Source organism: Canis lupus, chromosome 3, assembly GCF_048164855.1.
Source record: "Canis lupus baileyi chromosome 3, mCanLup2.hap1, whole genome shotgun sequence".
Taxonomy (NCBI): domain Eukaryota; kingdom Metazoa; phylum Chordata; class Mammalia; order Carnivora; family Canidae; genus Canis; species Canis lupus.
This window is the reverse complement of record NC_132840.1, coordinates 84,860,169-84,887,734: the sequence shown is the minus strand read 5'-3', so window position 1 is coordinate 84,887,734 and position 27,566 is coordinate 84,860,169. Positions and strand designations below refer to the sequence as shown.

The following is a 27,566-nucleotide window of genomic DNA, read 5'->3' as shown; positions in this document are numbered from 1 at the left end:
CAAAATTGTACAACCATAACCATTATCTAATTCCAGAATATTTTCAGCACCCCAGAAAGAAAACCCATACCCATTAGCAGTCATTTCTCAATCTCTCCTTCCCATATCCCTAACAAGCACTCAATAACTTTCTTTCTCTGTGGAGTTGCCTATTCTAGACATCTCATTAAATGAAATCATATCATCCATGATCTTTTGTTCATTCCTTTTGATGGCTGAATAATATTTTATTATACGGATATATTTTGTTTATCTGTTCATCACTTTTTGAACATCTGAGTTGTTCCCATTTTTTGCTATTATGAATAATGCTAGTATGGACATTTGTGTACATGTTTTTGTGAACATGTGTTCTCGATTCTCTTGGCTATATACATAGGAGTACAATTGCTGGATTATATGGCAATTCTGTGTTTCACTTTTTGAGAGAATGACAATGTTTTCCAAAGTCATTGTACCAGTTTACATTCCTACCAAAAATATATGAAAGTTCCAAGTTCTCCACATCTTCACCAACACCTGTGATGGCCCATTATTTTTATTAAGACTATCCAGTGGGTTTCAAGTGATATGTCATTGTGGTTTTAATTTCTATTCCCTTAATAACTAATAATGTCGAGTATCTTTTCCTGTGCTTGTTGACCATTTATGCATCTTCTTTGGAGAAATATCTATTCAAATCCTTTGCCCATTTTTATTGAGCTAATTTTCTTTTTATTGTTGAGTTGAGAATTTGGTTTTCTTTTCATTCTGGATACTAGATCCCTATCAGATACACGATTTACAGATATATTCTTCCATTGTGTTGGTTGTCTTTTTCACATTCTTTATTGTGACTTTTGAAGCACAAAAGTTCATGATTTTGATGAAGTCCAATTTTTTTTTCTTGGTTGTTTGTGCTTTTGGTTTTCTATGTAAGGAATCATTGTCTAATCCAAAATCACGGGAATTTATGTCTATGTTTTTCTCCAGGAGTTTTATGGTTTTAGCACTTCTATTTATTTTTTCAAGATTTTATTTATTTAACAGAGAGAGAGAGAGCACAGCAGAGGGAGAGGGAGAAGAAAACTCCATCCCCACTCACCCCTCGCAGCTGGGAGCCCAATGTAGGGCTCAATCCCAGGACCTTGGGATCATCACCTGAGCCAAAGGCAGATGCTTTAACTGGCTGAAGCACCCAGGTGCCCCAGTTTCAATACTTACATTTAGGTCTAAGATCCAGTGTTAGCTAATTTTTGTATATGATGCAAAGTAGACATCCAAATTCATTCTTTTTTATGCAGATATCCTGTTGCCTCAGCACAATTTGTTAAAGACTATTCATTCTCCACTCAATTGGTCTTCACACTCTTGTTGAATGAAAATCAATCAACTGGTAGATCCTGGGTTCTATTCCTTTAATCTGTATGTCTTTCCTTATGCCAGTACCACAGAGTCTTCATCACTGTAACTTTGTAGTAAGTTTTGAAATTGAGAAGTGTGAACACTTTGTCTTTATTCTTTTCCAAGATTGTCTGGGCTATTCTGAGTCCCTTGCATTTACATGCAAATTTTAGGAACAACTTGTCAATTTTTGCAAGAAAAAAAAGACAACTGAAATTTTGAAAAGGATTTTTTTCTATTCTTTTAAGGAGATCTTCATTGTTCCTATTGTCCCACTCGACAATCCCAGGCTCTCTATATGTTACAGATTGAAGTCTATACTCACCAAATATGCATTTAATTCTCTTTTACTCAGGCAATTATTATATAAATAATTGCATTGCTATTGGAAACATATTTTAAGATTTTAATGACCATGAAGGAGATTTATAGCTATTACAGACTTGCTAATCCTCAATAAATATGTTTTTAATCAGGTTAACATTTTATATACAATAACTATCCTATTAATTTGGGGGTGGATTTTGTAGCCTTGACAGAAAGCACTGCAGTTGATTTGTTTTCCCTGGGGCTCTTTAAGTTACCCTTTAAGTTTGGAGATTAAAACAGGCAGATTTTCCACCCTCCAAAAATCAAGACTTAGGAATAAGATTGAATATAGCAGTGACGAGAAAGAGCTGGCAGCTTAGAGTTGTCAGGAGATGTCTGGACTAAGAATCAAGAGATCAAGATCTAAGTCTGCTTCTACTACTAATTAGCTCTGTGGCTCTGGCCAAGTCACTTAACCTTTCTTAGGCACAGTTTCCTCATTTGTCAAATGAGGATAATCACACCTAGTCTGGCCATACATTTTTGTGGTGGGGAATCTGATACGTGAATGTATGAAAAAAATGCTATAAAATATTCCTAAAAGTGTGGGGTCTAGGGAATCCAGTCTTAGGTCTGTGCTTATTAGCAGAACCACCTTGGACACATCATCTAACCCTCTGGCTTTCAGTTTCTTCATTTGTACAATATAAAATAAAGTAGTTGTAGTGGTAGTAGTGGTGGTAGTAGTAGTAGTAGTAGTAGTAGTAGAGTAGCAGTAATGCCTACTTTTCAAGGATTTGTCAAGTTTAGTGAAATGATACATATGAGCCTTTGCACAAGACCTAGCACCATAATAAGCACCAGAAAAACTGTTCCTTTCTCACTGTCCATCCATCAGGAATATACACACTTTCCTAAGATGAAATACACTTGAGAAACTTCAGAGTCATCCCATTTTCTGACAGAGAGAAACAGGCATGCTATGGTAAAGACACCACCACCATTTACACTTTCCTGAATCTCAAGGTTCATTCCCTTGCCATTGCACCCTTTTCAACACTCCTGATCTCTCTACACCTTCCCAGTCTTCAAACATCACAGCAAACCTTGAGACAAACCACCTCACCAAGCTCCTCAGACTGAGCAAGAAAGTACAAAGAGTATAGGCATAGAAACACAGCCCCAGTGAAAGGCTGACATGGTGATGAATAAACAGCACAAGCAGCACTCCAGACTTTATTATGCTTTTAGTTCTCTTGACTGAACAGAGCCCCTGCCCATGCATCCCTCCCCTCTCTTACCTCCCAACACACACATTCCTCTAGGGACAAGCAGAAGAGAGATTAGCTACATAAACCAGGCAAGCTTGTAAAACAGCTAAAGAATTAAATACTCGAGAAAGTTTTGGCCAAGCTGCTGACCCATTTCCCGCTCTGCAAAGCCCAGGGAAAGAGAGGGAGGTAGAAAGAAAAATAAAGAACCAGGGGGAAACAAAACCAAATTATTAAGTTCTTTTCATTAAATAAATAAACTCCATCTGACAGGCCCTCCCCTGGAGTCCTGGGGTGCCATCAGTCCTGGGAAATGACTTGAGAAAAAAAAATACAACAAAGACTCCTTGGTCTCAACTGAAGCAAGAGAGGCCATTCCCTTCACTCCAGCCAGATTCACATCAGAATTGGAATCTGGAGAAAGGGAGGATGAGCAGCACGTTGGTACTGGTAAGAGCGTGAACGTGGGACCCAGTAAATTTCACTTTGCCCTGTCACATCCACTTCTAAAGTGGTAACGCCCAGGCCTATATGTCAAGCCTCCTGCTGGCCCTTTCCTCCTGAAAGAGCTGTATCCCACTCAGACACAGCATCTCTTCCCTCACCTCATTCTCTACCCATACCTACTCATCCTTCTGCATTCCTTAATCTAGTGCCATCCCTCCAACATTAATGACCAACACATAAAGCTAAAAATATCCATCATCCTCCTCTCTTCCTTCTTCCTCATCCTCCAGATCCATTTTGTTACCAACTGCTGTCCATTCTACTTAGACATATCTTCCAAAACATGTCAACATTCTGCAAATATGGTATCACCAGATTAATTCAGGACTACATCAGCATTTAAGTATCAGTCTTTTTATTAATGTCTCTAATATCAACCTTTCATCCTCCATGTCATCTGTCATAATATCATACATGTTCTTGTACCAAAGAAAAACATCAAATCAGATCATTTCCTGATGAAAGACTTCCACCAACTTAATGTCACACTAGCAGGGCACTTCTGGCCCTTTGCAATATGACCCCTACCTTCTTCTATGGCTGTAATTCCCACCAGTCCTTGCCAAGGACCCTCAAGCCACAATGTACTCTATCATTGCCAAGCATCCTTTTCCATGATTCTCCCCCGCCTGGAATGTCCATGCTTCATATCTGCCCAGTGACCCCTTCCCCATCTTTTAAGACCTAGTTCTAAAGATATCTCTGCCATGATATCTTCCCTGGATTACCAGGCCAAGTTAACCCCTTCCTCCCCACTCTGCTCATGTCACTTATTCTATCATGGGTAGTAATTCTCTATTTCTAATTCTTCCCCAATAGAATGTGAATTCCTCAAGTTTATTCCTCATGTTTAATTCATATTTGCTTCAGCGTGTGGCCTTTATAGGCATTTAAAAATGTTTTACTAAATGAACCAAAGGACAAATTAATGAGGAATTAGCAAGTCAGTAATGTAGACTTGGGTAAATGACTACCCTCTGTGGGTCTCAGTTTCATCATCTGTGCAATGAGGAGGTTGAGTGAATACACTGTAGAAATCCCTTCTAGCTCTGACATTATATGATTTTATGAGTTTTAGCTAAGAGATACTGGATGACTGGACTTTTCTGTGTGAGAACTGAAGCAGAGAATTGTAAATACATAAAGCAGTCAAGAGCCTTCTGTAAACACAGAGGCACAGGGGCACTCGAGAGCAGACAGGTTTACGCAGAGGTAAGCCAGATGTTTTAATTAAGAGCACAGCAATGTACAGTATCCAAACATTATATTATAACTTGCAATCTGATATGCCCACACAAATCCAACTCCAATCCTTCAGAGGAAAAAGTATTGAAGGGGCCAGGAAGAAATAGAAACTGCCTAAAAGCAGGTGGGAAGGTAGGCAATAGGAGCCAGTGTGGGTTAGCAACCATGGAGTTTCTCCAACACAAAAGCCTTCCTTCCCACCCTTATCTTCCAGGACACCCCAATACAAACAGAAGCCTTCCACTTTAGCCAGACTCTATGCACTCACTCCCAGAAGCCAATGCCCATGCTCCTTGTTTGTTCTATTTTTCTTGCCTGGAAAGCTTCTGCAGCCCCTCTCTGTCCTTGTGTCCAAATGCTACACAATCTTGGTGTCCACTCCTTAACCACTCAACTCAAAGTGGTCTTTCTCTCCTTTCTTAAACTCCTCTAACAGTTTGACTATTTGGCTTGACCAGACTTGTTACTGATATCTAGCTCAACACAATGCCTGACAAGTAGTAGATAGTCAGTAAAAATTTTTCTGGATTAATGAATGAGTATAGTAGGAGCTAAATGGAACCTGTACTGATGAAACTCCCTGCCTCAAGGGGGAATTCTGAGTGTAGTGAAGAAATCAAATCAGTGAAGTAACAGCTGTTAAGAGAAGTAGCCACAGGAATATACCAAACCACAGTGTTGGTTTTTTAGTTTTGTTTGGTTTTGGGATTTGGGGAGGAAGCTTTCCTATGCGCCTATGTCCTTTATGCAAATACTCTGCAAGCTCTTTGTGGAGAGAAATCCAATTTCTCTTCTTCTTCTTTCTTTTCAAGACATCCAACAATGTCTTGTACATAAACACAAAGTACATATTTATCAGTTGATTTTTGTGGATAAATTCAGGATTACTTAAAAGAGAAAAACTACAGAAAAAGTGAATGGAGCAAAATGCTTCTTAGAAAAGGCCTCACCTAAACCAGCATGCTTTGGAGCTTGGTTAAGACTCAAATGTGAGGCTATAAGGAATAGAATGAAAGAAAGAAACTTCAAGGAAAGAGGCAAATGAAAGAATGTGGCTCCAAAAAGCAAATGAGAAAGGGAAGTGGGGGGAGGATGAATAATAGTTTCAAATAAACACTGGGGTCTAGTTAGAATGGAAACAATTAGTGTTGATGGTGTCGGGTCACATAGTACTAGACACATAATGCATTTTGTTTCAGACAAAGTCGTTTTTCTATGTGTGGAAGACTGTAATGGGAACCAAAGCAAGTTTTGTCAGAAAATATTCATTCGGTCACTAGAAGAGAGGGAAGCCTTCAGAGGAAAGGAACCTAATCATTTCCTTCTTTTAATGATGTAAAAGCTGTGTTTGTGTGTGTGTGTGTGTGTGTGTGTGTGTGTGTAGCGAGAGATGTTTGAGAATGAGACGAACTGAAACAAGTAATTTAGTTCCTATTGCTTGATTCAGAAATGTTGAAAAGGCAAGAGGGAAGGAACAAAGGAAAAAAGGGAAGAAAGAAAGAAGGTCTACCTTCCAGTCTGGCTGCAAGTCCGGTACTGGTCATGTCTTCTGTTTCTCCTCACTTCCTTTCCAAAGCTCTGCTCTTAGTAGACACTCAGCAAAGATACTACCCAACTTGCCACATGGAAATTTATAAAAAACATAATAATATTTTATACTCTATAAAATCTAAAGGAAGAATCTCAGAATCTTAAGAACCATTGAATTAATGGCCTTCCTTTAATTTTCTTCACACTGTAGGAAACAATATGCTTTGTTTCAATGAGATTACCTTGTCATATGTCTTGACAAGCTTGGCATTAGGAAAAGCACCATATCGCCAGCATGGATTAATGCTCTCTTCCTGTGAAACACTTGAGATGTTTTTCTTTAGATGGAAAACAATACTATTCTATCCTTACTACTGTCTAGGACATGAGCAGAGGTGTCCTTATAAGGATGAGAAGTGAGGCAAATAAGAGAGGCCAACATTTTCTTTCTGCCAAAACTTTTAAACTCAGGAGGATTGACTAAAGTGAACTTCAAAGGCAGATAAAGGAAAGGAAGTCAGAAAAAGTTTAGTTATATATGGAAGAAGGAAGGGAGCCACTTTGCTTTGGTAATGGTGGAAGCACTGCACCTGGCTAAAAATGGATGCTTATTGTGTATTTATTGGATGGATGGATGGATGGATGGATGGATGGATGGATGAACAGATGGATGGGTGGAGGGTGGAGTGTGGACAGGTGGATGCCTGGAGGGTAGGGGGTGGACAAGTGGATGGATGGGAAGATGAGTAGGAGGTGAATGGGTTGGCAGGAGGGTGGATGAGTGGACAGATAGAAGGGTGGATGGGTGGAGAGGTGGCTGGCTGGAGGGGAGAGTGGATGGATGGATATGAGGAATGGATAGGGTGATGGATAGATGATCTCTGGGAATTATAGCTCTATGTCCTAGATGGGTCACCTTCCTAAATCATTGCCTGGCCTACTGATCATAGGGATAATACTAAAGGAATTATTTCAAATAGCTGCTTACACTGTGAGACAAGGAAGTACTTCAACTACCTTTAGTTGTTTATTTTTAATGAGTATGGATATATACATCTAATGCCATAAAATATTTATTACCTGTGACTCAGTAACCCCATTTCTGAGAATTTATCCTAAAATGTTTTTCTCAAAAGAAGAAAAATAATTTATTTACATAAAGATGATTTTGAAGCATGCTCTATAAATTTAACAATTATAGCAACCTACAAATATTAAATCATTTCAATATGATAGACTATTAGATAGCCTTAAAATAACAATAAAAATTATGATACGACATGGAAAAATATTCATGGTAAGGGAAAATTCAATATTATATGCACGTGTATAAGAAATATGAATAAATTTTATAATAATGTATTTAATAGTAATTACAGTTTTATGCATAACTGCAATTACAATTACATAGAGGTATATTTGCATGTCAAGAGCCTGGAAAGAATCACCAAAAGGACAACAGTATGTATGTTAAGATGATAGAATTCTAGATGAATAATATTTTTCAGTTCAAAAATTATAAAAAGTAGACTTGAAGTATTTCATTTCCTTTAGCATAAGTATAATAATATTATCAAAAGAAATGAAAATAAGGAAAAACATTTTTAAATGATTATCAATGTTGCCCCAACTAAGGCCCTAGTTGGCTCAGCATTTCAGAAAAAGTCAGTGAGCTATGGGGCAGAGCCTAATGGAAGCAAGGAAGAAACACACAGCAGAGGAAGGGAAACCTAGAAATGTATAAGAACATCTCTGAGAATAAAAGGCTCTTATCCTCCTCCCCTGCAAATTCTCTCACCTTGATCGTCTCTTCCCTTTCCTGTGGTCTCCACGACCGTGTCCTGTCAATTCCCCAGACCACAGTTGGCAGCCCTTCCCAACATTTTCAACATTATGCTCTCACATCCTCCATTACTCTATCTCTACGGCCTCCAACATGTTAGCCTAAAAATATACTGAGCATATTCGTTTCTCTTGATGTACAACAAAATTATCACAAACCTAGTCTTTTAACACAACACACTTCCATTATCTCAGTCTGCATCTGTCAGGGCATAATGTAGGTCTCACCAGGCTGCACTCAAGGCATCATCTGGGCTGCATATTTATCTGGAGCCTCAACTAGGGGAGAATCTAACTGCAAGGTCATTTAGATCATTGGCAGAGTTTGCTTCCTCAAAGACACAAGACAGGATCTCCACTTCTCACCAGCTGTCATCCAGAGGCTGCCTCCAGGCCCCAGGGGCCACCAGCAGCTTGCTGCCACATGCCCCCCCTACACACATACACTCAGAGGCAACCTGTGTCAGCTCCTTTCAGACCAGCAGCAGAGTCACTCACTCTAGTTGGCCTCCCACCCTGAGTCTCCCTTACCATAACCATGACTTCACTAAGACCAGTACTTCCTCAAGCTTCTTGTACTTCTGTCTTAGCTTCACTGACACATTTCCAAAGGCAGCTATTCCCTCCCATTCAAGAAGCCCCAAGGATTTCCTTTTAGTTCCTCCCTCTTTGCAAGTTCCTCTCATCTCAGGGCCTTCTCTGCCCCTGCTCCCTGCTCCCCAATGTCTCCCATTCCTCTTTCACCTGATTAACTCCTACTTGGTCTTAGATTCAGTGGCTTTCCTTGATCTCCAAACTACGAGATCATTATGTAATAAAATAACCTCTTAGCATTTATGGGTTTAATATTTATTTCCTCTATTCAGTTGCAGCTCTACAAAAGAAAGAACAAAGTGTCTCTATATCTGTCTTATTTTCTCCCTGCTGTGTTCCTAGTGCTTACTTAGGTTACAGTAGGCATTCAGTGCATACATGGAGAATGAATAAATTGTAAACAACATACCAGAACCTTCTACCCATGACTTACCAAGGCTACCACCCAATTGGATCTTCTTTTGATCTTCCCTGGAACTTCCAGGGTGTCATCAGTGTCTTTCTAATGGTAAAGTCCAATTGTCTGTCCCTCCTCCTACCCTCCTTTACCCGGCTGCAGCTCCTAGCACACTGACACCTTGTGGCTCTCATTCCCTTGGCTTTGTAGCTCTGAACTCTCCTAGCTCCTTCCCTAGCTGTCTAATTACTCCTTCTGGGTTGCCCCCTGTGATTGTCTTCCTCTTAGAATTTCTGCTTCTCCCACATCCATAGATATAAAAAAAAAAAGAAAGAAAGAAAGAAAACCCATGCCCAAGTTCTGAGCTCTCTTTCTAACCCCACCTGCATGTCTAGCTGGTAGTTGGATCTTCTCACTCACCAGCACCTCAAACTCAATTTGTCAAAAGTCTCACTCCCTTCTTCTTTGGTTCCTCATCTTTCTTGTAGTGTTAATGTCATCAAAATCACAGAGGTTCAAAACCTCAGAGTCACCTTCAGCTGCTCTCAGTCCCTCTCTGAATTGTCTCCTGCACCCAATCCTTCCCATGTAACTCCCAGACAGCCTCCTACATGACTCCCATTCTCGTAGACCCTAAGGATCACTTACCAGTTGTCTTTCTAAAACACAGTTCTCTCTAGCAAATGATACTCCATAGTGACCATCCTTTGCCTAAAAACAATTCAAACTCCCTCCATGACCTTATGTGACTCCACTGCCTGGCTCCCAAGTGCCTTTGTCATCTTATCTTTGCCCTCACATGTGTTCTTGTCTGGTTAACCAGGGGAGTCACTATTTCCACAACTGCTCTCCTCTGGGCCTTTGTGCATGGAGTTATTCCCTGCTTGGAATGCCCTTCTCTCATCCCTGCTTATAAAAAAACAAAAATAAAACAAAAAATAAAAAGACCTGCTGCCCCTCAAAGGCCAATTCAAATCTAATTTCCTCCATGAAGACTGTAGATCCAGAATCTGTTATTTCCTGTGTGTTCCAGCTACAGCCCTATGCCACTTTTTGAGTACCTAGTACAGTTTTTATAGTAATTTCTTGGGCATGTCTAATCTCCACTACTAGACCATGTGCTCCTTGGCGGTCCTGGTCATCTTCATCTCAGCTGTGTCTCCCATGTTGAGCAGAGGGCCTGGCCCATAACCAACTTGCTATAAAATGTTATTTTGAAAGACCAAGGTTGGCCTGGTGCAAGGCTTCCTTTGCCTAAGTTTTTGAGAGCTGCTCCTATTAGGTTGGAATGATTCAGATTTGCCTCTACCAAGGCTCTACCTCCAAAACTACAAACAGGAAATCCACAGGGAGGAAAAGCTGTGGTTAATAGAAAAGCAAACTCTCAACCCAAACCACCAGCTGCCTTGTTAAAATTAACAAGCAGCAAAGTGAAACATGTGGCTTAGGAGTAGGGTTTCTGATTGTTGTTATTACACACACACACACGCACGCACACACACACACACACACTCAGAATAATACAAAGTACAACTTTCCCAGGAGTAAGCTGGCTTTCACAAGTGGCTGGATGAACAAATGGAAGCTGAGAGCTGAGTTTGGAGCATGGAATCAGTGGATGCTCTTTAAAATCCAAAATAGTAGAATGAAGTGTTACCATATAAACTGACCGTGCCAGACAGTGTTAAAGCCCCTAGGATAAAACCAAGCCTCACTGTCAGGCCCACTCAGAGATGGCACAGCTTAGGCAAGTCACATTGTGTCTTCCTCTTTCCTTCCTTGGTATATGTTCAAATCCTATATCAGTTAAGAATGGGCACTGTGGATTCACAACGTCCTATGCTGGCATCACGGGTCTGTCATTTCCTGGGACTGTGTCTATGTCTCAGGGCACATGGAGTAGAATAATAGTACTTGACTCATAGGGTTCTTAGCCTTAAATGAAATAATATATGTAAAGCACACTGTAGAGAGCATACCTAAATCCTCAATTTATATATACTACAGTAAAAATCTTAATGTGTCCATTATGTGCCGTCCACTGCTGAGTGAAATTCAAATTACTATATGGACCTTACCTGTTGAAATTTGCTCTGGTCCCATAAAGGGGAAAGGGTGGAAGGCTGTGGCACAAATGGGACAAGCATGGGAGGACCAAGCACAATACCGTGAACTATCTAGGGCCTGAGGCTGCCTTCGCACAGGCTGCTCCTGCCTTTTCCTTACCTACTTTTTGCTTCCTTGGAAACTCCAAATGGCTCAGTCCCAAGGCAAGCCCTATCTGTCAAAGCAACGTTGGCCCGAGAAGGAGTTGTTGCCAAATTCCTGTGCTATAGCACTCAAAACTGAAAATAGAACAATTCTCAGCAGCTTGGGCCTGTGAACACTTTTCAAAATGCATTCAGCAAGCAAAATTCCATTTCCCCAGTGGTGTTTGCACAGGCCCCTGACACATCCCCAGGACTTCTTTTTACCCTCTTCCTCACCATCCTGTCTTGTTTCTTGTGGACCTCTTTGGCCTTCCGTCAAAAATCAGTGGTGTGCTATGAATATTTAACAAGTAGCTCTCCAGAGAGCAGGGAGGCAGCCTGGGTTTATAGCATATGCCATTTCCCATGGTGTGAATATTCTTGCCATGGAGTTGGGAAGAATCCACCCAACTGGGTCTTGGAGCCTAGCATGAGCCAGCTCCAGCACACTGGAACCCTCAAAATCTCCCTCTACCCCTGTAGGCTTGTCTCCAGAGGAGTCACTGTTATTGCCTCAATCTTCCTACTACCTTCATTTCTTTCAGGCCTTTGAAAATGAACCTTCCCTTGGAACATGAGTCCTAATGTCAAGGAATATAAGTTGTTCAAATGCTCAAAGTGTCCAGGGCTGCCATATGGACACAGTTCTGCTGGGCACCACTGACAATGACTTTAATGTAAATGATGGCCTGGCGATGTGTGCAATGAGTGGCCTAGAAGTGTCTTCACTGAAGTCATAAGGCCTTTTCTATCCTGGATTAGAACAAAAATGGCAAGGCTTCCTAATATCCCCATTCCCAGGCAAATTCTTAGCCTCAGCAACTTCTCCAGCACCTGAGAACTTGAAGCATCCCCTAAGCAAAATGACTGAACACAGCACCTGCCTAGAGGCCTCAGCAGGTCATAACTTTACTCTGTTCTTCCAAGAGGCAGTTAGACATTCACTGTGTGAGCTGCCTCCCTCCCCACCTAATTAAATCACTTCATTATTAATTCATCCACAAACATTTAGAAATAATCTCCTGGTTTCTAGACATTGAGATAAACACTGAAAATGAACTGGACAAAACAAGAAATTCACAATCTAGAAGGTGGCACAGCCGAGCAAGTCAACAATTGCCTGTAGCATTTACAGAGATATGTGCACCCCAAAATAAGCGACATCACTCTAGATGAATTTATATTTGCTAACAGCTAACGTGTATTGAGTGCTTGCTATGGCCCATGCCTTTGCTGAGAATTTCCTCAACATTATTTAATCATTACAGCAACCATATATATATAATGCAGACATTATTATCCCTCACTATGAATGAAGATTTGGAGACATTAAAAACCTCCCCAAGGTCACATGGGTAGGAAGCGTAGAGGTGGGTCTGGCTGCACAGCACTTGCTCTTAAGTTCTGGGCTACACCAAATCCCTAAATCTCTTGGAAATAGGAGCAGTGGCTGATCTCTGGGTCAGCTGCATTCTCTGGGGGCTGCTCATCTGTAGACTAGCCAAACGGAACCCAGAGGAAGAGACAGCCTGACTGTCTAAGGACCACAGGGTCCCATATGTGGGGCAGACTGCAAGTCATCAGGCCACAGCAAGTTACCCCACCCCCTAGAGCCCACCCCAGATGCTTCCTTGGAAATTCTGATTTCAAGGTCTTAAATAGTAGTTGAGCACTATTTCTGGAAGGACACATGATAACCAGCCGAAGTCTTGTTTTCTTATTTTTAATAGGTTCTCATTTTTAAAACAGAACCTGAAGAAGTCAGTAGCATAGAGACAAGATTTGAAATCAAGGGGAGGAGGGCAAAAATTTTACTCCTAGAAAATTTTTCTTGATTGCTAAGCTGGATCCTCTGAGATGAGTCAAAGGTAGAATTTGGGGATACAATGCCCTCGGGAAAATCTCAGGGGACTCCAAGTAACCTGGTTCCAAGGATGGATAATAGTCCTTCGGTCTAGCCAGCTCTAGATCCAGCTAAGTTTTCTTATTCCCAGTTTGGTCAATCCTCCCACTTGCTTCTCTTCCTGGATGTGTAGAGATCTTGGAGAAGGCATCCAATCTCGTTCCCCTTGGGTAAGAGAAGAGTCAAGAAGTAAGGGAGGATCTCTCAACTTTCTCTGAGGTCAGAAAACATGCTCTTATCCATTGCAAGCTTTGGAAAGTAACAGCACTAATTTCCCTGTGCTTTGGTTTCCACAGCCAATCTAAAGAAATCTAGGCAAAGGATCCAGGGCCTGAAGTAAACAAACAATAAAAAAAATTATTAAGAGGAGAGTTTGTGTGTCAGAGCAACTGAAAAAATCAGGACATAAAACAGCGTCTTCAATGTCTATCTGACTGCACAAAGTAACAGAAGACGTAGGACCTCCTTTTCCATTCCTTCTCTGACCTCTGAATTTCAGGTATGCTGGAAATCCTGTCCCAATTCAAACATCGGGGAAGTCTAAGAGGGTTCCTTTTCTGAGCACAAAGAGATGGGAACTAAATGCTCGTGACTCAAAGAAAATGTGGTCAGGGTCGAGAAAATTCAGGGTGGATGTGTGCAGTAGAGAAGTTTTGAAAATTCTTCATGCTGGTGATGCTTCTGATTAAATGGTGCCCACACCACAACATCCGACCATTCCTGTGGTCCACAGGCTGTGGTTTCTTGGACAAGGCCATCAAGCTCTGAGCCAGCCGGACTGTGGGAGCAAGTTCCTTCTGGCAGTAGGTTTGCAGGCTGCACAGTCCCTGAGCTCTGCAGCCAAAAGCCATGTGGGGACATGGCAAATCCAAACCTCTCGGCCCCTACCTGGAAGCCACAGCTCACATCTGGAACTCAAGGAAGTTTGCCATTGGACCTCTGGCCTTCTTCCTTCTGGCCAGCTCTGATCTCTGTTGCTGGGAGGTGCTCAAAGAAGGTCTCTGGTTTGCAGATAAAGGACTTTCATTGGATTTTGTAGTGTCCTGAAATGGTGCTCTCTCAGGTCAAATAACAAAACAAACTTTTTTCAAGAAAAGGGGGAACACTGAGGTGGGGGCCGCATAAAAAGACACCATCAGGCCTCCTGCTTCCCCTGTCACCTTGCAGCCAATGAATGGAAAAGCTGGGCTAGCCCGGGCTGACTTGGATGGAGGGTGCCTGTCAAGTTCATGCCCAGGCTCTGCTGGAACATCCCCAGCTGGGACACCCGCCTGTCTGGGCTGCCCTCCTTTTGACCCTGTTTGTCTTTTTTCCTCCAAAGAGCCCTGGACAAGGAAGAGATAGTTAGAAATCACTTCTTTCCCAAGCTTAGAAGCTGATAAAGTTAGGGAAGTGAGGAAAAGGAAGGGAGATATTTGTGTCTCTCCCCATGACCCCAGTTGGTCTCTAAATGTAGTTGCAAAAGATATTCTGAGAGGACATCCCAATTGTTCTGAAATGCCACATTCACCAGCCCAGAGCCTGAGCCAATTTTATCAACCCAACATCTGGAGAAAGCTCTAGTCCAGAACTTTCTCCCCTTCTTAGGGGAGGGAATCTGGGGACATAGGAGTCCCTGTCCCTCACAGAGGCTCAGTTGAAGCCTGCAGACAATTTTCTCACGGGAAGAACATCTTTCTCCTTTTAGAACCCAGGGCCCCAGCTTCCAGATCTGCCCTCTCCATGTTTCTGTATGCTATTCTCATTTATTTTTAATATCATTTCAATTTTCTTTTTTTTTTTTCCATCAACTACAATCTGAAATTCATGGCAAGGTCATTCCCCAGGAGGCAGCACTAGGAATCCGGCAGTAGTGATGGAAGTGTGCCTAACCTCAGCTTGGGGTTCCAGAGCAAGTGGTGTTTGAATTTAAATTTATTTCTCTCTAGGATTTAGCATAGAGGGGTCTTGAGCAAGCCTCCCAGGATTCTAAAACTAGAACATGGCAGGTGAGACTGACAGAGCAATATAGGGGGATCCAGAACTACTGTTAAAAACCCTGGAAGTATTTGTATAAAGCCTCTCCAACAACCACAAAACAGATATAAGAATCATCAGACCAGAGTGAGCCATCACCTGCTTATAAGACTGTCAACAGGGCGCCTCTTAGACCCTTAGTTTCTCCATCTGTACAATAAGAGATTGGACTACAGTATCTTTAACACCTCTTCCAGCTTTGAAATTTGCTGTTTCTAACCCTAACTTAGAGCCCTGAGGCCTTTTCATTTATTTGTCCCCATCGGAGCTCAAGATTAAGAGTTACCAAGAGCAGGAACTCCACTTTTATCATGTTCCATGTAAATGTGATATGTGCTATAGGCAAATATATATGCTATATATTAATATATACTTCAAGATGTTTCATCTCTATAGGCTCTTATCTCACACTTACCCACAGAGCCCAGTGCTAGGTCTTATGGAGACATAGCAATGAGAGAACAGGAAATCTCTCTTTCGGGGGATTCAATCCCATGAAAGAGACAGGATCATTCATGAGCTACTGACAAAGGACAAACTATTCTCTGTGCTATACGGGAGAGATCAAGAAGGTCCAGAGGAAACAGGCCTCAGAAAGACAGACAAACGCATTAGGGAAGAGGCAGGATATAATCACAGTCCCAATCTATGGGTGTGGTTTGGACATGAGGAAAGGACAGTGGGGACAGAGGGCAGTGAGAGCAAAGGCACTCGCAAGTGCCAGGAATGTTGCATGAAATCTGGGTGAGGATTGGGAGCAGGACAAGGAGAATGACATGAGGTTGGGAAGGCAAGCAGGGCAGAGGATGGAGGGTCTCGGGAGCTCGGGAGAATAAATTATTTCATATGATAGTGATGTTGGCTTCTGTGCTACTTCCACACTTGAAGGAACCTGTTCACAACCCTTCCCATCTGCCTCCCCTGATAGGACTCCAAGCCATCCATACCCCAGGATGGAATGAGCCCAGCTTTCTAGCTCTGAACTCAATGTGGCCTCAACACCAAGAAGTGGCTGGGTCCAATCAAAGCATCATCCAACACACACTTCTCATTTAACATGAAACTCTAAGAACAAGGAAAGCCAAAGAAAATGACACTCCAGAACTTTCCTCCATGGGTTCAATGAGCCCACTCAAGAGTAGTCACTGTATAAGAGTGAAAAGCTAACAAAACCAGTAGGGACTAGTGCTCAAGTGAGGGCTGAGCCCCTCTCTGGGCCTCAGATTCAGGGTGTGCTGGACGATGGCTCCTGACTTCATTTTGGCACATCACAGACATAGTACGGAGGCCCTCCAGCTCCCAACCCCAACCCCAAGCTACAGATCAGGTTCCAACTGAGGCAGCTCCAGCCCAGGCCCTGAGGAAGAACAGCCACGGGGCGGCTGGTCAGAAGCTACTTCCACAGGGGCCTCTCCCACGCGCACCGAGCACAGTTATATCCAAGAGTGATTAGGAAGTAAAACAGCTCCCTTCCCCATTAGCTGCAAACTGGCCCATTTGGGCCATGAGACATCACAGGTCCAGGAAACCCAGGGCTCAGCTGACAGCTCAATTAGAGTGGAGAGTCTCCCCCACCCTCTACCTCCTGCTTCTGCCTTTTATTGGTTTTGGCAGCAGAGCTGGGGGGGCCTTGAGGTCGAACTTGTTGAAAGTGCAAGGGAGAGAAAATTGTTCTCATCTGAATAAATAGAGTCAGCTGTTGCCAGAGGGTGAGATCTGCCCATGGTGAGCTCCCCTAGATAAGCCACTGCAGCGTTGGGCTGCATGGGCACTTGAACTGGGGCCTGCACTATCTGGGTTATTCTGGATAGCACTGCCAGGTAAGATGCTACATGGCTCATCCATGTGGTTTTGGAATGGCCCTCGGGGGAGTAAGAGGCAGGGGTGGGGAAGGTTGGGTGCAAGGAGGGAGATCCTGGGCCATGCTTGTGTTGTGGATGTTCAGCACACACCAGCCCTTCTTCCATGTCAGTGACAGAGGGGGATTGGAGAGTGGGCACCTGCCACCGTAGAACCCCAGTTCACAGGTAGCATCCTCGAGCCCTTAAGGATGCTGCAGTGAGCCAGTGCCCTGGATGCTCCCCAGTGACCTAACTCCTGGGAACACATCCACACTGCTTTGAGGACATCACCCAACCAGACCAAACAACCCGCCTGCCCCAGAAACTCAGAAAACTTTTCCATTCCAAAAGTTGCAACAAATGGGCTCAGGAAAGGGAAGTGAAAGGACAGAGGTGATGGGAGGAATGGAGAGTGAAGAGGGGTAAGTTGAAGAAGAAGAAAGGAAAAAGGACTATGTGGTAGGCTAGAAAGAGCTTTGGAACTGAGTCTGGAGAGGGGTTCCAGTCCCTGCTCCTTGCTGAACTAGCTGGCTGACTTCAGACGAGCCCCTGGTCTAAGGAGGATGCTGGACTGCGTGTTATCCAACATCCCTTCAGACTCTCGACTGATACACAGTGAAACCCAAAACCAGGACCCAGTGCCTCTCTTCTCTGTACCGCCAACTCTGCCCCATCATGAAGAAGAACATCAGTCTGGCCACGACTTCCGGGCATCTGCTCCCAACACAGCCTCCCGCCCTCTCTACTCCAGGGACTACGAGAAAGCTCCTCAGTCGAAGACCCAGAGATGCTGCTGCACGTGGTAAGCGGGATAAGCCAAATCATATGGAAAATGCTTTTTCTGCTCTAGTGGAAAAGTATGCAAGGAAATGAAGACTCAGACAGCAGCGTTTCTGTTTCAAAGGGGCCGAGAAAACCAAACAGGGCAGGCCACTGACAGACAGCAGGAGAAGCATCCCTTACACTGAAACATCTTCCAGAAAGAAAGAGGCCACCTGATAGAGTGCTGTTTGCTGATATTTTTCCCATCGGGGCCAGCTTTATGCCATAATAGCAATTCCTTACGTTTACGTGGTGTTTGACACTTTCCAAGGCACAGCACATTTTTTGACTTCAGTCAATCCACACAGCCTCTGAGTAAGGGAAGTGGCATCAGCCTCCCTGTGCAGATGAGAAAACCAAGGCATGCAGATTAAGGGATGTCCTGGGCTTGCACCAGAGCATGCACTCATCTCCCCACAAGGGTCATCTTCGGGGAGTGGGTAGAGGGCAGGCAAAATCAGAGGAGAGGGTTATGACAAGTGCAAAGGACCAGAGAAAAGGAGTCTTGGGTCCCATTTCAGGGTGCGTTTTATATCCCTATTTCTCAATATCCCCTCCCTCTTCTCCCAACTCCCCAAAATGCATCAAAAATGTCAGTGCTTCCCGGTCAGGATATGCTGCTATAGCCTAACAAAACTTTCATAGAGCAATGAGAAGGACCATAGGAATCATCCCATCGACCTTGTCATTTTACAAATGTGGAGACTGAAGGCCAGAGAGGTGATGTAACTTGCCCAGGGTCACATAGCTAGCTCGTAGCAGAGCCCAGATTAGAACCTGCGATTCCTGCCCCCTAATGACACCAGAGCAGTTGGAATGCCTGGCCAAAGGGAAGGACCTGGGAAGGAACCGGCAAGTTCCAACCACAGCTGGACCCTCTGTGTCTTTCTCTCGTCTCCCAAAGTCATATCCCTGGGCCCATGTGCTCCACATCAAAGTGGGAGGCTGAGCCAGCCAGCCTTCCTCTCAGATGGAATGATCCCAACATTCATGTCCGAGGCACTAATTCCAATTGGAAACCTCCTGCCAATCCAAACAGAACAGGCTGATCAGAAAGCTTTTGTTTTTTTCCGCATTGTTTACAGAGCCACACTCTGGAGGCCTGAACCCATCTGACAGAAATCCAGGGCTGGTGCCGGGGAAGAGCTTCCTCCCAGGGCTGTGACAGGCTGCCTACAACCAGAGAGTTCTCTCCTCTACCTCTCTGGAGCCTCATTCCTTCCTTCCTTCCTTCCTTCCTTCCTTCCTTCCTTCCTTCCTTCCTTCCTTCCTTCATTCAATGGTCACATATTGAACCCACTCTTTGCCAGCCCTTACACTAGGAGCAAGATTCGCACGTATGGATAAGGTAGAAAAATCACCTTCGAGGAGTCTTCGTTCTAGCTGAGAAGTAAACCACATCTACATCTTCTGGGCAAACATCTTGGGGTTATGAAACCCCAAGTGATGGCATTCCAGCCTGGCAGGTCAATCAGACCCGGAAATGCCAACTCAGTGACCCGAGGCTATAAATTTATTAAGGACAAGGAATATGTCCACTCATGGGGGAAGAATTTATGGAGGAGGCAGGTCTCAAACAGATCTTGAGAAAGAAAAAGGATTTAGATAGATGGAGCCCTTCTGGGTAGGGAAAGGCAAGGAAACTAGTGTCTGGGTACGCGTTACGTTTCTCTTTTATTCAGCAAGCTACGTGAGCTATCTCATTCAATCCATCCACACTCTATTCCTATTCTATAGATGATGAAACTTAGGTCACCAAAATTAAGTGATCTATCTATCCATGATCATAGTTCAACTCCAGGCCTGTGTGACTCCAAAACTTATGCTCTTTTCACTGCACTATGCCTGGGAAGGAGCTAAGAGAAGCTCTGGTGCTGGTTATTGCTAAACTGTTCAAAAAAGCAAAAGACAGCCAAGTTGAAGAATCTGCAAAAGTTCTGCTGTTTAAACAATTGTTTGTTCATAATATTTTTAGTGCCCATAAAGCCCTGCTACTCTTATCACCATCACCATCCCCATCATCATCATTCTGATTGGACTAGGCTAAGTTGTAGTTCCATTTAATTCTTTTAACAACTCAGAGAGTTTAATCCTACTATTACTGTCCCCATATTACAGGTGAGAAAACTCAGACACTGAAGAAAACCCACCCAAATAACCCAACTATTGGGTGACAGCCTAGATGCCAGGCCGTGTAGTCTGGCTCCCCATGGTCTCAAACACATGGCTTGATCTTTGAAGGAGGCTGACCTTGCAGATGTCACAAAGACAAAACAAAAGGCAGACTTTACAAGTAAGAAAGCTATTGATTTGACTGGGCCACCAAAGGTCCTGAAGTGGTCATTGTGGAGGGAAAAGACACTCCAAGCAGCCTTCAGCTTGAGATGATGTTTGAAGGGAATAGTTCAGGAGTTGCTAGATGGTAGAAAGATAAAGCCTAAGGGCTATGGGAACACTGGCATGGAGGATCCTGCGGGCAGCCAAAGGAAAGAACAGGTAACCTCAAGGCCATGCCTCTTGCAGATCCAGCCCCATCCTGAACTTCCTCAAGCATTCCAAAGGCAGCTTGGTCCCTACAGAGTTCTTTGGTCCCTACAAGTGATGGATGCCAGACACCATATCCTTCACAGGAGGAAATGTATCTTGGAATATGATCTCTCGTTAGAGTACATGTTGCTGCTTTTATAGGTTGTGAGTGGAATCCCACAGACCCTTGTCTTCCTTCCCTCCCCCTCTTGCTTCATCCTTTCCCGGCTCGGTGTTCCTTCATAAATCAGCAGCCCAACAGAGCCAAGTTCTGCTTCCCACTTTTTAAGTCTGAGGGCATTTATTCCTGCTGATAAACTGGATTTAGACAGCTTCACAAACCCCCGACTATGGCCAAGATTATGAAGGTGAAATATTCATTGAGCTCTGTCCTGTCAAGGAGAAGAATGTACAGTACAGGCTCAAACTGGCATATTTCCACGTGTTACTGTCCAAGGGAGAATTACTTTTGTCAGGGACTGGAGCTGTGTTTGGGGGTTGGCTAAAGATATAAATCAGGATTATTACATTGGTGCTTCCACCAAACTCCCAGAAAAGGGAGGCAATACTGCAGGCATTGCAGCCTGTGGGTTCACCATAACAAATAAGGCCCTTTGATCAAACTCAATCATCATCCCCGGCAGCACATGACCAAATCCAGACTGTAAAAATGGCCATGCTCTTCACCACTTCCGCAAAGACTCTGGGGCATGGCTGGCATCCCTCGTGCCTTTGTGCAAACAGGGAGGGCCAAGGGGTCATGGGCCAGAGTGCCGGCCATCCCACAGCATCTGCTCTTTCTTTCCCTTTGCAGGATCCTGGCCAAATCTTGCTATGGAGTCTGTGTGAGACACCAGGAAATGGGGCTTGTCAGCGGGATGTGCAAGACTGAAAAATAAAACTGGTGTGTTTCATGGGGGCAGGAACGGGAAGAAAGCCAGGAACGCCTTCCTCCCTCTGACATGGTGCACTGCATGTAGATACCTAGCAAAGTTTGGGCAGGAGCACAGAAGCCTGCCTGACACCACTCTGAGGACCCCAGTGTTGGAGAGAAGCAAAGTGAGGGCTCAGACAGCAGGGAGAAAGCATCCATGATTGATGGAGGGCAGGTGGAGACCCCAAGAGAAGCCTTGGTACCTCCCATGTCATGCGTATTTACCTTGGCATCCGCTGCACATTCAGCTTAGTGGCACAGCTTATGAAACAGGAAGCTGAGAGGAATATCCCCGCCCCCCCCCCCCCCCCAGAGTAAGATGCAGGAAAATTCTCCTGACAATGAGCAGTTGTCAAACAAAGCAAGAGGAAGTGGGGTGGGGGGAACCCAGAGTCATGCATACTGTGGTGGAGTCAAATCCCACCTCTGCCATTAGCCAGCTGTGAGGCCCTCAGCGTCTCACCTGCCCCCTCTGAGAGTCAGGCCCCTTACCCGGAGAATGGGACCCGACAACCTACCAGGTCATGTTATGAAGTGAACAATACAATCAATGCGGTCAGGGCAGCACCTCGCACACCCAGACTATCAGCAAGTGACTTCTCACAGCTGAGCAGAGGGACAACAAGCCCCTTCCCACCCCCGGCCCGGGTACTCTGCTTGGTTGGTGGACTTGCTGACCATCAGAGCATTTGATTTTAGTTTCTCTTTGTAAAACTTTAATGGCGTCTCTCCCTCAAAAGAGAGACAGGTCCTCAGAAGCTAACAAGGCCTCAGAAGCTAACACACTCCAGACTGGCCTGGCAATCCCCAGCTCAGCCTGGAGCCTGGCTTCCCCTCTGATGCTTCTCCCAGCCCTCACTCTGCCCTCAGTGCAACCAATCTCCTTGCCATCCCTGGGCCCACCCTTCCACCTAAGTTCCCTGCTCCTACTGGTCCCTTAGAGAAAGGGATGGGAATGAATACTCTTCTCTGCCTCCTAGAGCTTATTTTACATTGGAAAAGTGACATATTACCATATGCAAATGGTATAAAATTCAGAGTGTAAGAATTTATTACACAATACGCAATAAGTCGGCTGTGCTTCGTAATTACTTTTCAGATAGTACCTATGTTTTACATACTCTTCTAGATAGATGGTAATTTCACAGTTATTGAAAATGTTTTAACAGTCTCCTACCCTAGACGCTCAATCTAGTTCCCCAGAAGTGACCATGGTTGAAAGATTTTTGTGTATCCTTCTGGAAACTCTCTGTTTGTGTATAAACACTCCAACTCAATTGTTATGCAAATGAGAGTATCCTATATATACCATTCTTGGCCTTTGTGTTTTGCTTAATATTATATTTTGAAGATTGTTTTAATGGCAACACATACGAGCTACCTTATTCTCTTTAATCCTGCATGGGGTTCCATTGCTTGGATGTCTTAGAATTCATAACCTGATCTCCAGTGATGAACACTTGGGTTGTTTTTGGTCTTTTGCTGCTACTGCCACCATTGTTATATGGGTCTCTTGTTCATGTGTATCTGCCCACGTATGTCAGAGCATTTGGAGCACCCAGCCTGAGAATTTTGAATTCTGAGTGTCAAATTGCTTTTCCAATAAATTATAACCATTTACTCTCTCGGAAGTGGGCTGTTGCTTGTTTCTCCACCTCACCAGCATTTGCTACCATGATACCGTATATCAAAGTAATGTACACAAAAGTCTCACACACTGTGAAGCTCCACATGCTATATTCAGAATGGCACCCCAATTGCCACCCTCTTCCATGGACCCTTTCCTGACTTCTTACCCCCCAACCCAATGGGGCTGCTTGCCTCCTCTGATCCTCTACAGCACCCCATCTTCTCCTTCCTTGCAGCTCATGTATACACTTCGGTATACTGACTGCAGTTCTATACATACTAGTTTTCTATCTATCAGACCAGGAGACTCAACTAGTTTGCTCAGCTTTTACCTCCTGCAGCAAACTTTATAGTCCTTGCACAAAATGAAGACTTGCAGAGTTAAGCTTAGATCCTACCAACCCAAGTTTCTTGGGCTCTGACAGCTTGGCCATTGTGGACAGGGGAGGGTCTGGGGTTATTGGAAGACATCAAGATTCCTTCCATAGCACCCTGCAGAATGCTATTGGTGTCCCCATAGTTTTTTATGAAAGGAGGACCATTTTAATTTTTTAATTGGGCCCAGAATGTGCTTTCCTGGATACGTGAGCCCCAGCAGGAGTAAGACATTTCATCATGGTCATGTACTTAGCAGCAGGTGGGGAGGAAGAAACAAAGAGAGTGAATGCTCATCTTCCTTTTATTCCATGCTGCTCCACAGGCAATGTGAGCAGACCTCAAAAGGGAGTGAAAAGCCAACTCCTGTCCACTCCCCCAGCTACCAAGGCCCAGGACTAACCTGTTCTAAGCCTTCAAGAGAGTAGCTTCCAGTATGCCACCGTAGGAGCACCAGATTTGGAGTCTCACCGCACAACTCTTTAAGCCATTCCTATGCTTGTCTCCTCTTCTTTAGAGTAGGGACCACATTCCTCATTGGCTTATGAGGACAGAGGTAATAAGTAGCTCTTCAAAGCTTTGAAAAGGTTTTGACAAACAAGTTTCACTGACAAAAATAAAAATAAAAACACTGTGCCCAATTCCTCAGCCAACTTGACCCTCACATCGCACTGCTTATCTATCTTCCTGAGTCGGGGAAGGGGAAGCCAGCATGGAATTTCTCTCCTCTTATTTCATAAATAGATCCAGAGGTGGCAAGTGTTGGGGGCCAACTGCACATGCATACCCTGTGTCCCTCCCATGCCTTCTCAGGCCCCCAGTGGGCCCAACACATTGCCCAGCTTCGGAGCTGGAAGGATGGCAGCTACCTGGCTAGCAGAGGAGGGAAAGGCCCATCTTCAGCTCCATCAGCCTCTCCAACAGCAAGGAGAGACCAGGGTGGTGACAGGCACCAAGGCCAGGGTGATTGTCAAACAAGAATGCTTAACCCCACCCTGCCTATGCCTGTTTTCCTGGAGTGGTCAGGACATGAGAGCAGTCAGGCCTGTGCCTCCTGTCAGTCCATAAGGAAATGTCCACAGTCCACACAGTCTCCATTTCCCTCTGCACCCCATCCAAGTTCCCCAGCCCAGGAGCCACTCTTCTGGGAGGAGTCAGGATGCCCAAGAGAAGAAGCAATGCAGTCCAGAAATCGGGAGCCATGAGGTCGCCATTACAAACACTGCTGCACTAGATAGGCTTCCAGGTCATTTCCCTTCATTTTCTTTGTCCTCTACTCTCCTCTAACTCTTCACAATTTTCTCCCTCTCAAACTTGCTGCCACTTCCTTTGATATACTTATTCTTCTCAGTATCTCTTCATGTCTTTGTGTTTCTCCTCTTTCTCCCTCCCTCTGCCCATCTTCCTCTGCCCCACCTCATCCTCTTTCTCTCCCTCTCCTCCCACCTTCTCTCCATCTCTTTCTCCCCACTGTGCAACTCCTCACTCCCCCCACCTCTCTCACTCCCTCACCTCATCTCCCCACCACCTCCATCATTTTAGATTTTCTGAGCATTGGGAATAACTGTGTGCTAGAGCTAAGGTGAGGCCTCGTAAACCATCATATGGGGAAATTCAACTTCCTGCTAGGGGGTTGCCATTTATTAAAAAGGTAGTTGGAGTGAATGTGTTTCATTCATTAGTCCAGAGGACTCAGAGCACATGTCCAACTGACTGCAGGCTTCTGAATATCTCCTGCCCAGTAGCTTTCCACTCCCTCTGCCTCCTACTCCCTCTTCTGAAAAGAGAAATATTACAAATACTTTCTTCCTTATTTTGCAGAAACCCATCATATCCTTTACCTCCAAACCCTACTCACAATTCTTCAACTCCTGTTCTTAGAGCATAGTAACTCAGGGAGACCTGCGCAAGGAGAGAAAGCTCTGTGTCAGACAGGAGTGTCTTTACAGTGATAGGATGTATTCAACTAGACGGCAAAAGACAAGTTGTCAAAGAGAACCAAGCATCAAATGGAAAGAGAAGTGGGGAGCAGGGAAGGGTTGGCCTAGGTGACCTTTTAACTTTTAAGACCCTTCTGAGGTTTCTATGTTAAAAAGTTGCAAGGCCCTTCGCTTGGTGTTGCTACCAACTCTCAGAGCTGAAATTCAGATCCCCATGGTCCCTAGAGAAAGAGCCACATCTAAATTAAAATTTTCCCTCCGTGACGCCTTCCTCCCAAACACCTCTACTTTTTCTGGTTAATCAGGCTCTCTTTATTCCTGTGAAATGCCCATGGGATATGAGAGGGGACAGTGCTTTGGGCCTTTTTCTTCATTCTTTATCTTTCTTCTGTTACAGAACTTTCAGATCTATTATCTCATTCTTCTCAAGAAACTGACTGTGTAATTTGAAGGTGAGGAGCTTCCAACCCTGAAATGAGGACAAATCCCTCAGAGATGGAGCTAGAAGATTTACTGCCAAGACAAAGAGGCCAGCCAGAGATGCTGAGCTGGGCAGTTGGCACAGTGCAAGTGAGGCAGGGATTATGGATTAAAGAGGAAGACAGTTTAGAGCAAATTGCCGGAGCAGGGTGGTCAGGGGGTTCTGCTTGAGTTGCTGTGTATAGATGACCTGAGGCCCCAAATAAAACGTCCAAAGGGATCCCTTGCCTTTTGTTAAGTAGAAAATAAATCTTTCACCATCCCTCCTCTTGTGACCCCCCTGCCCTACAAGGCAGAGCTTCCTGAAGCAGCATTTATTGTCAGGAAGAGGAAGGGAGCATCTCATATGGAGTGACTCCCTTCCTTTCCATTGCCACCAGAGCTTCCTCAACACAGACCAGAGTCATAGGGGTGCTTACTCTTGGCAGGCTCAGGAACCAATCCTCAGCAAGCTATACTTCCTTATGGTGATACAATGTTAGGCTGAAGCAAAACATCCCAATACCATTTACTCTTCTGGTAAAGGTTTATAGTCAAATTCCTTTGCATTACCAGTTTCTGTTGATTTCATTGGGATCTTAAAGACATCTAGGGCAGTAAAAATGCCTCTGTTTTGATGGAAGAGGCAACAGAGGTAAGAATCAAACAAAAAGCAGTATTGATAAGGATAAAAGCACGAATTTTGGAGTCAGAGAGGCACAAGTCCGAGTCTCTTTTACTTTGCTGTGAGATTGAGGACATATTTCTTTTACATCTAGACGCGATTATGATAAGGGTAATAGTAACAAGAGCCTCATGGCATGGTGATGATGATTCCATGAGATACCACATTTGAAGCACTTAACACAACTCAACATAGTCAGTGGTCAACAAACGAGCACTTGAAAAACAATAAGTAGTAGTTCAATAGAAAGAAAGCTGTTGTCTATCTGTTCCTGGTGTCAGTGCTGGGTGGACTTCTAGAGCTTTTGAGGGCTTCCCCTGAAGTCCCTAAGATACAAAAGAAACATGAGTAGAATTTCAACAAGGAACCCATTCTTCTCAGGGCATGTAAGGTACAGAGACCATCTCTTTACCTACTATCTTAGACTATTCATAAAGACTCAAAAAGTTGTCAGAAATAGCCCCACAAGTGTTTACCAAAATTAACCTCCTGGTTAATTTCTTTTACTTAAAAAATCTTGGAAAGCAAATTGCCCTTCAAACAATAAAATGGAAACATGGTTTGTAACAAAGATGCCTGTGGTCCAAAGAGATTATTATTTGCAAATATTTATTCTCTCCTCTCTCCATCTCCATCAGCGGAGTATGCATCCTTGCCCCTGGGCTTTGGGCATGGCTGTGTGACTTGTTTTGACCAATGGGATGTTAGCAAGTTCAGTAACCCAAAAGGTTAAGAAGACATATGCAGTCAAACTTGTTCTCCTGTGCTTCTGCAATCACCTTGAAAAGAGCCTGCCAAGAAGACATGAACAGACATTTTTCCAAAGAAGACCCACACAGGGTCAACAAGCACATGAAAAAATGCTCCACATCACCTGCCATCAGGGAAATACAAATCAAAACCACAATGAAATACCACCTTACACCAGTGAGAATGGCTAAAATTAACAAGACAGGAAACAACAAATGTTGGCAAGGATGTGGAGAAAGGGGAACCCTCTTGCACTGTTGGTGGGAATGCAAGTTGGTGCAGCCATTCTGGAAAACAGTGTGGAGGTTCCTCAAGAAGTTAGAAATAGAGCTACCCTACGACCCTGCAATTGCACTGCT

General features: G+C 44.0%; 1 long non-coding RNA gene across 1 annotated transcript in view; it reads right to left on the bottom strand.

Annotated features, from left to right (window-relative positions):
• Window positions 1-27,566, bottom strand: part of LOC140625693 (uncharacterized) — a 236,830-nt gene that overhangs the window by 110,614 nt on the left and 98,650 nt on the right. The gene's annotated exons all lie outside the window — the stretch shown is intronic.